Raw genomic sequence first — 9027 nt, 5'->3', positions numbered from 1 at the left:
ATCTTACATCGATAAAGTGCTTGAACGTTTCTCAATTACAAATTCCAAGAAAGGACGCCTATCATCCCGCCATGGAATTCATCTTTCAAAGAAGCAATCTCCCCAGACTTCTGAAGAGGAAGATGCAATGAGAAAAGTTCTTTACGCATCTGCAGTTGGAAGTCTGATGTATGGTATGTTGTGTACTAGACCAGATATCTGCTATGCAATGGGAGTAGTGAGCAGGTATTAGTGAAACCCAGGACCGGAACATTGGATAGCAGATAAGCATATTCTGAAGTATTTAAGACGGACTAGGGAATATATGTAAGCCTACAATGGTAGTGTTCTGAACCCTGTAGGCTACACCGATTAAGATTTTCAGACTGATGTCGATGACAGGAAGTCTTGTTTACCGAGATTTTCGGAAACTATAATAATAAAAGATAAGAGAGATTAAGAGAAAGGGTTTAGAGGCTGTAAGCAAGATTTTTACGTGGTTGGGGCATTAACGAGCCTTAGTCCACGAGACAGTTGTATTAGAACTTAGAGAGTCTACAACAATGGAATTTTCTCTTAGTTTTAGCAGAGTAACAGTATGCATGCCGAAAAAGTCCCTTCTCCAGTGCTTTGTTACATGTAATTATAGGTTCACAGAAGCACTGGGCGTGGGCCGGGCTGACTCGGGCCCAATAAAGGTATAAATATTGCTAGCTTCTCTATCAGAAGCCCAGTACAGGAGAAATAAAATATCAAAGAAAAATGCTAACTTGAGGCCATTGGGCTAGCACAAACCATAACTATCATTGGACAAATTGGTGCTTTTGGTCTGGGCATCTCGAATTACGAGACAGATTCAGGGGACAAGATCGGTCAGAGCAGTGGCGGCACAGATCTAAACAAGCGGCGTACAATCCCGAGGTGGCCTTTTCCGTCGCTGAAACGTGGGGACATCTCCCACGCTTCATAGGGCAGAGTCAGGGTCGTGGATGGTTTATCCTGCCAAGCTTGGGGACTTGACCTGGGTCCATTTACCTCTGTCCCTCTCCATTTACCATAAGCCTGGATCATCCACTAGGAGCCCGAATCATTACCATCCATCGGGACTGGTCGTACCGATCCCGACTGTTACCCCCAGCCAGTTGAACCGTCTCCCAGATGACCATCCCAGACAATACTTCCTGGACGCCTTCCGGGCCTCGCCTAGAATTGGGCTGTCGATATCCATCCTACTCCTTGCCAAATGGGCCTGGAATGGGCCCAACCTCAATTAGGCAGTTAGTGGGCCTGGAACGTGGTCCCGGGCCCACGACAGGAAACAGGGATAAAATTTACCCCCCAAGCCTTCATCTAGGCCTGCCCGGTGGAGGCTTGCATTGGTCCCAGATACTTCTGGCTATCTTCCCGGTTCCATATTAGAATAGTTGGTCTGTGGCAAGGGTGCTACGCGTGTCAGGCGACTGCGGAGCCCGGACCGTTTACCAAGGTCCGGGTTCGTTTACTGAAGTCCCGGTTTGCGATGAAGGGCACACGTGTCACCCAGCAACTACTGCATCGATGGCACTTGACCCTGAAAGGTCATCAACTACCTCAAGGGTCGCTTGGCCTAGGCTATTGTGTCAGCTCGGACTTCGAAGCGTCCCGTCCGCGTGGGGGCTTTTCATTAATGCTTCTGCGCTGAGGTGGACCGTAGGATGGGGCAACTTTGAAGAGCCTCCTACTCTGGGATGTTGGATCGAAATGGAGTGGATCCAGCACTTGAGTGGATTCATTAATGCCTCTGCATGATCCTAAACCGTCTGATGGGGGATCGATCCTATCCGTTGGATCAGAGATCAGGATTTTGGTCCTTATAATACCCTTCAGGCATTCATTTGAAACCTTTACACTCTCGAGCCATTCTAAGAAGTTGGAGGATTTTTTTATGTCCAAGATTGCCAACGAACTCTTCCACCGTCTGCTCACTCTGCGCTGTCGCCTTTTGATGAGTCTAGTTTTTATTATGTTTTGGTGATGTTTTTAGTAGTCTTTTATATTGTTTTTCCTAGTTTTAGCGCGGGTTTACGCTTTGTTTGGTTGTTTTTGTGAATATCAGGAAGAATTGAGCATGTGGAAGAAAATGCCAAAGAAAGGGAAGAAATAACCGAGTTTTTCATCATATTTTGATCAAGAATGGTTCTCAATACAATTTGGAAGTGTTGGTGAAATTTTGGGATGAAAACTTGAAGAATTGAAGAATTCCTTAAGAGCCACGGCATGATCAAAGTAGGGCCGCGGCTAGGGGGAGAAACAGAAGCATGGTTTTTTGAGGACATCTTCGGGCCGCGGCATTGTTATGTAGAGCCGCGGCATTGAAAGGATATTCTGCCCAGAAATTTTGACACGGGCCGCGGCATAGTGTATGTAGAGCCGCGGCCCGCCTCTCTAAAATCTAAAAATCCTAGGTTTTAAAGGACGAAAAAGAAGAGAGAAGTACGTACGGACGAGGGGAGGAGTTCTGGTGTGGAAGGCTCAAGCTTAGAGTATTTTTACATGTTTTTCTTCCTGATGTTATTTTTAATTTCTGTTGTGATTAGCACTATGACTAGGAACTAATTTTCTGTTTAGGATGTTCAATCGAATCTCTTGAATTTCTGTTATGACCTAATGCAATTTTAATTTCCTCTTCTTCAATCTTCTTCAATTCCATATAATCTGTTCTTATAGAGTGATTATTGATTGGCCATCTTTAGTCATATTCATATGTTTTTAAGTCAAAATCTGAGAAGTGAGATTTAATTATGCCTTGGTTATATTGGACATAATTCTAATTTAGAACGAAAGTATCTAAATTAATTGTGTAGCTATTATTAAGTTGTGGAATTTAATGCTACCTTTGTGGTTCAATTTACCATAGAAATATAGGAAATTGTCACCTAGGTTGAGTTTATAATTCATAGTATGATTATAGGCTGCTGTTTCAACTTGTTAATTGAATTAGGTAAAAAATAAGAAGAATTCATACTTTGCATTAGGGAATAATAGGAAGGATAGTTGATGAGATTGAATATCCTAATTGTTTCTCAGTGATTGAATTAAGAGTTTTTACTATTAGTTATTATTCTATTTAATTGTCGATTATTATTTCTGCACTTTATCGGTTCTTTTGCTGTATTTTACAAAAATCAAGAAGTTTTAATTCATCAAATAGAACAAGAGATTAATTGACTGGTAATTGATAACTCAGTCCTTGAGGACGATACTTTGTTTTACCATTTTATTACAAGTTCGCGACTGTGTGCACTTGCATAGCAAAATTATCGCAACAAGTTTTTGGCGCCGTTGCCGGGGACTGAAAATTATCAATATCAGTCTAATTAATTTTTATTCTAATTTGATTTTAATTTCTCTCGTTTCTAATCTGTTTAGTTGCTTAATTTGTCTATCTCAGGTGAATTTTGGTATATGCGTGGCAGAAAAGGAAAAGCCACACTTGTTCCTCTGAATCCCGAGATCGAAAAGTCTTGCAATCAAATCAGAAAGAATAAGAGAGAGACCCAGAATTCTGTGAAGATGGCACATAATGATGGGGATGGCAGGAATGGTCTAAATCCAGGAGTTGTCCAAGGGGTTCAGGCTCAGACCAACGCTGAGAGGAGTCTGAGAGATTATGTGCTACCCACTCTGACGGGAGTACAAAATAGTATATGCCCACCAACTGTAGAGGCCAACAACTTCGAAATAAAGCCTGCTATTTTACAAATGGTGCTGTCCTCTGTGCAATTCAATTGGTTGCCGTCTGAAGATCCTCACACCCATTTGTCCAACTTTCTGGAGTTGTGTGGAACCTTCAAATATAATGGGGTGAGTGATGACGCAATCAAGCTTAGGCTCTTCCCATTTTCTCTAAGGGACAGAGCTAAAAGTTGGCTGAATTCTCTGCAGCCAAACTCCATTGTCTCTTGGCAAGATCTAGCTCAGAAGTTTTTGTCCAAATTCTTCCCTCCGTCCAAAGCTGCTAAATTAAGGGGAGAGATAAATAACTTTTGCCAGAATGACGGAGAGTCATTATATGAGGCGTGGGAACGGTTTAAGGAACTCCTTAGAAGATGTCCTCATCATGGCATTGAACAGTGGATGCTAGTACAGAACTTCTACAATGGTTTATGTCCGACAATCAGAACCATTATTGATGCTGCAGCGGGTGGCACTTTTATGAGCAAGAGCGCAACTGGCGCTTATGAGCTGCTGGAGGACATGGCTACAAACAACCATCAGTGGTCAGAGGAAAGATCATCAGGAGTTAGAAAGGTAGATGGGGTGAATGTGCTAGATGCAATTACTGCTTTAACAGCGCAAGTAGCCTCTTTGACCAAGCAGTTGCAACAGAGTAGTGTGTCTGCTAATGCGGTTCAGATGGCAGTGAGGTGTGAAATGTGTGGTGGTGCTCATTCTTTCGATCAGTGCCCTATCTGTAATAATAACACCCCAATGGATCATGCTCAAGTTCAAGCGGTGGGAAACTTTCAAAGGCCGCTCAATAATCCATTCTCCAACAACTACAATCCTGGGTGGCGAAATCATCCAAATTTTTCGTGGAAGAATAATCAAGGCCAACAACCTCAGTTTCAGGGATAATTTCAGAATAACATGCCTCAGCCACCTATGAATCAAGCTTCGTCATCAATGCAGCCTAGGCCTCCACAATCAATGCCTCAACCTGAGAGACCTAATGAACTGCAAGCTGCCCTGTTGACTCTTACTAACACTCAGACTCAATTTATGACAGAGACAAGATCCTCCATTCGAAACCTTGAGACACAGGTTGGGCAGTTGGCCAATATGCTCAATAACAGACCCCAGGGAAACTTGCCTAGTAATACTGAAGTCAACCCCAAGGAGCAAGTTCAGGCAATTACTCTGAGGAGTGGGAAGCAAACAGAGCAGCCTAGACCTCCACAGGCAGTAGTTCAGAAAAAAGAGATGGGTGCACAGTCTAATTCAGAAAGGGTTACTGAAAACCATCAGAAGTCTGATCAGAGTCCCCCAGTTGTCATTGAGCAGCCAGTTAGAGTTCCATGCCCTCAGAGGCTTAGAAAGACTACCCTTGATAAACAGTTTTCTAAGTTTCTTGAGGTGTTTAAAAAGCTGCACATAAACATTCCTTTTGCGGAGGCCTTGGAGCAGATGCCCAGTTATGTTAAGTTCATGAAGGAGATTCTGTCAAAGAAAAGGAGAATGGAGGACTATGAGACTGTAGCACTCACTGAAGAGTGCAGCGATATTTTACAAAGGAAGTTACCCCAAAAGCTGAGAGATCCGGGGAGTTTCACCATACCTTGCACCATTGGCAAGTTTGAATGCAAGCACGCCTTATGTGATCTGGGGGCAAGTATCAATCTGATGCCCTTATCTGTGTTTAAAAGACTTGGTTTGGGGGAGGCAAAACCAACAACTGTCACTTTACAGCTCGCAGACCGATCGTTAACACATCCACGAGGAATTATTGAGGATGTTCTTGTGAAAGTGGATAAGTTCATATTTCCCGCTGACTTTATTGTTCTGGACATGGAGGAGGACACAGATGTCCCTATTATTCTTGGTAGGCCATTTCTAGCCACAGGCCAAGCTCTTATTGATGTTCAAAAAGGAGAGCTTAAACTTAGAGTTCAAGGAGATGAGGTGGTCTTTAATGTCTTCAAGTCTATGAAGTATCCGGTGGCTAGTGACAGTTGCTTTAGTGTGGATGTGATAGAAAAGGCAGTCTCCAAGAGAAGGATGAGCAGTGATGCCTTAGAGGCAGTATTATTGGGTGATGAGGGCGATGATGATGAGGACGCTGAGATCAGAGAATGTGTCAACTGGATCAATTCTTTCTTACCATATTGGAAAAAGTTCCAAGAATTAGCGGATGCGACTGAAAAACCGCTAACCTCCATTCAGCAGCCACCACCGTTGGAATTAAAGGTTCTCCCAGATCACTTGCAATATGCTTATTTGGGAGAGAATGAAACTTTACCGGTCATTGTGTCAGCTGACCTGTCAAAGGTAGAATTGGAGAAACTTTTGAGGGTTCTAAGGGAGCATAAATTGGCCATTGGGTGGACCTTGGCAGATATTAGAGGAATAAGCCCAGCGACAGTGATGCATAAAATCTTATTGGAGGAGAATAGCAAGCCATCCATAGAGGCCCAGAGAAGACTCAATCCAGCCATGAAGGATGTAGTATTGGACCAGATTCTTAAATGGTTGGATGTTGGGGTGATCTACCCAATTTCTGACAGTGCATGGGTGAGTCCTGTGCAAGTGGTACCTAAGAAGGGTGGAATGACTGTAGTGAAAAATGATAACAATGAACTCATTCCAACAAGAACTGTAACGGGGTGGCGGATTTGTATAGATTACTGCAAGCTCAATAAGGCAACAAGGAAGGATCATTTCCCTTTGCCTTTCCTTGATCAGATGCTTGACAGAGTGGCAGGCCACAGCTACTACTGTTTCTTAGATGGGTATTCTGGGTATCATCAAATCGCTATTGCACCAGAGGATCAAGAGAAAACAACCTTCACATGTCCTTATGGCACATTTGCTTTCAGGAGAATGCCATTTGGACTATGCAATGCCCCTGCAACATTTCAACAGTGCATGATGGCCATATTTTCATACATGGTAGACCGGTGTATTGAGATTTTCATGGATGATTTCTCTGTTTTTGGCTCATCATTCGACCTCTGTTTGGGTAATTTGAAGAACGTGCTGCGTCGTTGTGAGATGGCTAATCTGGTGTTGAATTGGGAGAAATGCCATTTTATGGTGAAAGAGGGGATTGTTCTTGGCCATAAAATTTCAAGTGAGGGAATTGAGGTAGATAGAGCGAAAATTTCTACCATTGAAAGGTTGCCTCCACCAGTTTCAGTCAAAGGAGTTAGAAGTTTTCTTGGTCACGCTGGGTTCTATCGAAGATTCATCAAACATTTCTCAAAGGTGTCTAAGCCTCTTTCGAATCTGCTTATGAATGGAGTTGTCTTTGATTTTAATGACGAATGTTTGAGGGCGTTCAATTTCTTGAAAGAAAAGCTTATTTCTGCTCCAATTGTGATAGCTCCGAGATGGGAATTGCCTTTTGAGGTGATGTGTGATGCCAGTGATTACGCAGTGGGGGCAGTTCTGGGACAGCGGATTGATAAGGTATTCAGGTCTATTTACTATGCTAGTCGGACTCTAAACGATGCTCAGCTTAATTATGCCACTACAGAAAAAGAGTTGCTAGCTATTGTGTTTGCTTGCGATAAATTCAGACCATATCTGATTGGTAACAAGGTGATTGTCTACACTGATCACTCTGCCATTAAATACTTGATGGCAAAGAAAGATGCCAAGCCCCGCCTGATTAGATGGATTCTGTTGCTTCAAGAATTTGACATGGAGATTCGTGACAAAAAGGGCAGCGAGAATGTGGTAGCTGATCATCTCTCTAGACTTGAGGCGGAGGAGACTGAAAATAAGAAAGCAGTGCAAATCAATGATCATTTTCCTGACGAGCAGTTGTTTGGGGTAAGTGAAACCTTAGCTGTCCCTTGGTTTGCAGACATAGTGAACTTCTTAGTTGCCAAGATTGTGCCTTCTGAAATGTCAAGGCAGCAATTAAAGAAATTCTTTTCTGAGGTGAAACACTACTATTGGGAGGAACCTATTCTCTATAGGCACTGTGTTGATCAGATTATCAGAAGGTGCGTTCCTGAAGAAGAGATGCAGTCCATTCTTAATCACTGTCATACTCAACAATGCGGAGGGCATTTTGGAGCATCAAGAACGGCGGCTAAGGTATTACAAAGCGGTTTCTATTGGCCTTCATTATTCAAGGATGCCAATGTGTTTGTCAAGGCTTGTGATAGATGTCAGAGAACTGGCAATATCTCGAGGAGAAACGAAATGCCTCTACAAGGGATTCTTGAGGTAGAACTGTTTGACGTATGGGGCATCGATTTCATGGGGCCTTTTCCACCATCTTACAACAATGAATACATTCTATTGGCAGTGGATTATGTATCTAAATGGGTGGAGGCTGCAGCAACTAGATCTAATGACGGAAAAACTGTCCTTAATTTTCTGCAGAAACATATTTTTACTAGATTTGGTACTCCCCGAGCTCTGATTAGTGATGAAGGGAAACACTTTGTGAATAAGCAACTGGATACATTGTTGGCTCGTTATGGAGTTTATCACCGAAAAGCTTTGCCTTACCATCCTCAATCAAATGGGCAAGCTGATGTTTCGAATAGAGAAATCAAGAGCGTCCTGGAGAAGACCGTTGACAGTTCGAGGAAGAATTGGTCGAAAAAGTTAGATGATGCGATTTGGGCATACAGAACTGCATTCAAAACACCGATAGGCATGTCTCCTTACAGGTTGGTGTTTGGTAAAGCGTGTCATCTACCAGTTGAATTGGAGCACAAGGCATTCTGGGCTATGAAAAAGTTGAATTTTGATTGGAATGTTGCTAGTGAACGAAGGCTGTTGCAACTGAATGAACTTGACGAGTTCAGAAATGAGGCTTATGAGAATGCCAAGATTTATAAAGAAAGAACAAAGGCTTGGCATGACAAGAACTTACTCAGAAGGGAGTTCCAACCAGGGCAGCAGGTACTTCTGTTCAATTCAAGACTTCGACTGTTTCTCGGCAAATTGAATTCAAGATGGTCAGGACCATTCACTTTAGTTCAAGTTTTTCCTTATGGTTCTGTAGAAGTTCGGGGCAGCTCAGGTGATTCATTTAAAGTCAATGGTCAGAGATTGAAGCCCTACTTGGGTGGTAGTTTTGATCAAGCGAAGTCTATCCTCCTTCTGAAGCGTCTCTGAAGAGGGTTCTGCGTCCGGCTAAATGACGTTAACGACAGCGCTTGTAGGAGGCACCCTATATTTTACTTGTTATTTTTTTTTACTTTTGTATTTGTAAACAATGGATATTTGGTTTATTTTTGTACTTTTAGAATCGTGAAAAACGTGAAAAATGAAAAAAAATTTAAAAAATCAAAAAAATAAAAATTCCTTAAGGGCCGTGGCATAGCC

The 9027-nt window shown here is 42.6% G+C and overlaps 1 non-coding gene across 1 annotated transcript; it reads right to left on the bottom strand.

The window, feature by feature from the left end:
* Positions 1-3978: 3978 nt before the first annotated feature.
* On the bottom strand, positions 3979-4085 carry LOC133827901 (small nucleolar RNA R71). Its single transcript, XR_009890549.1, has one exon. It is a non-coding gene; the product is annotated as a small nucleolar RNA R71 (small nucleolar RNA).
* Positions 4086-9027: the final 4942 nt, after the last annotated feature.

This window comes from Humulus lupulus, chromosome 3, assembly GCF_963169125.1.
Source record: "Humulus lupulus chromosome 3, drHumLupu1.1, whole genome shotgun sequence".
NCBI lineage: Eukaryota > Viridiplantae > Streptophyta > Magnoliopsida > Rosales > Cannabaceae > Humulus > Humulus lupulus.
The sequence above is the reverse complement of the archived record's forward strand: the minus strand, read 5'-3'. Positions and strand labels throughout refer to the sequence as shown.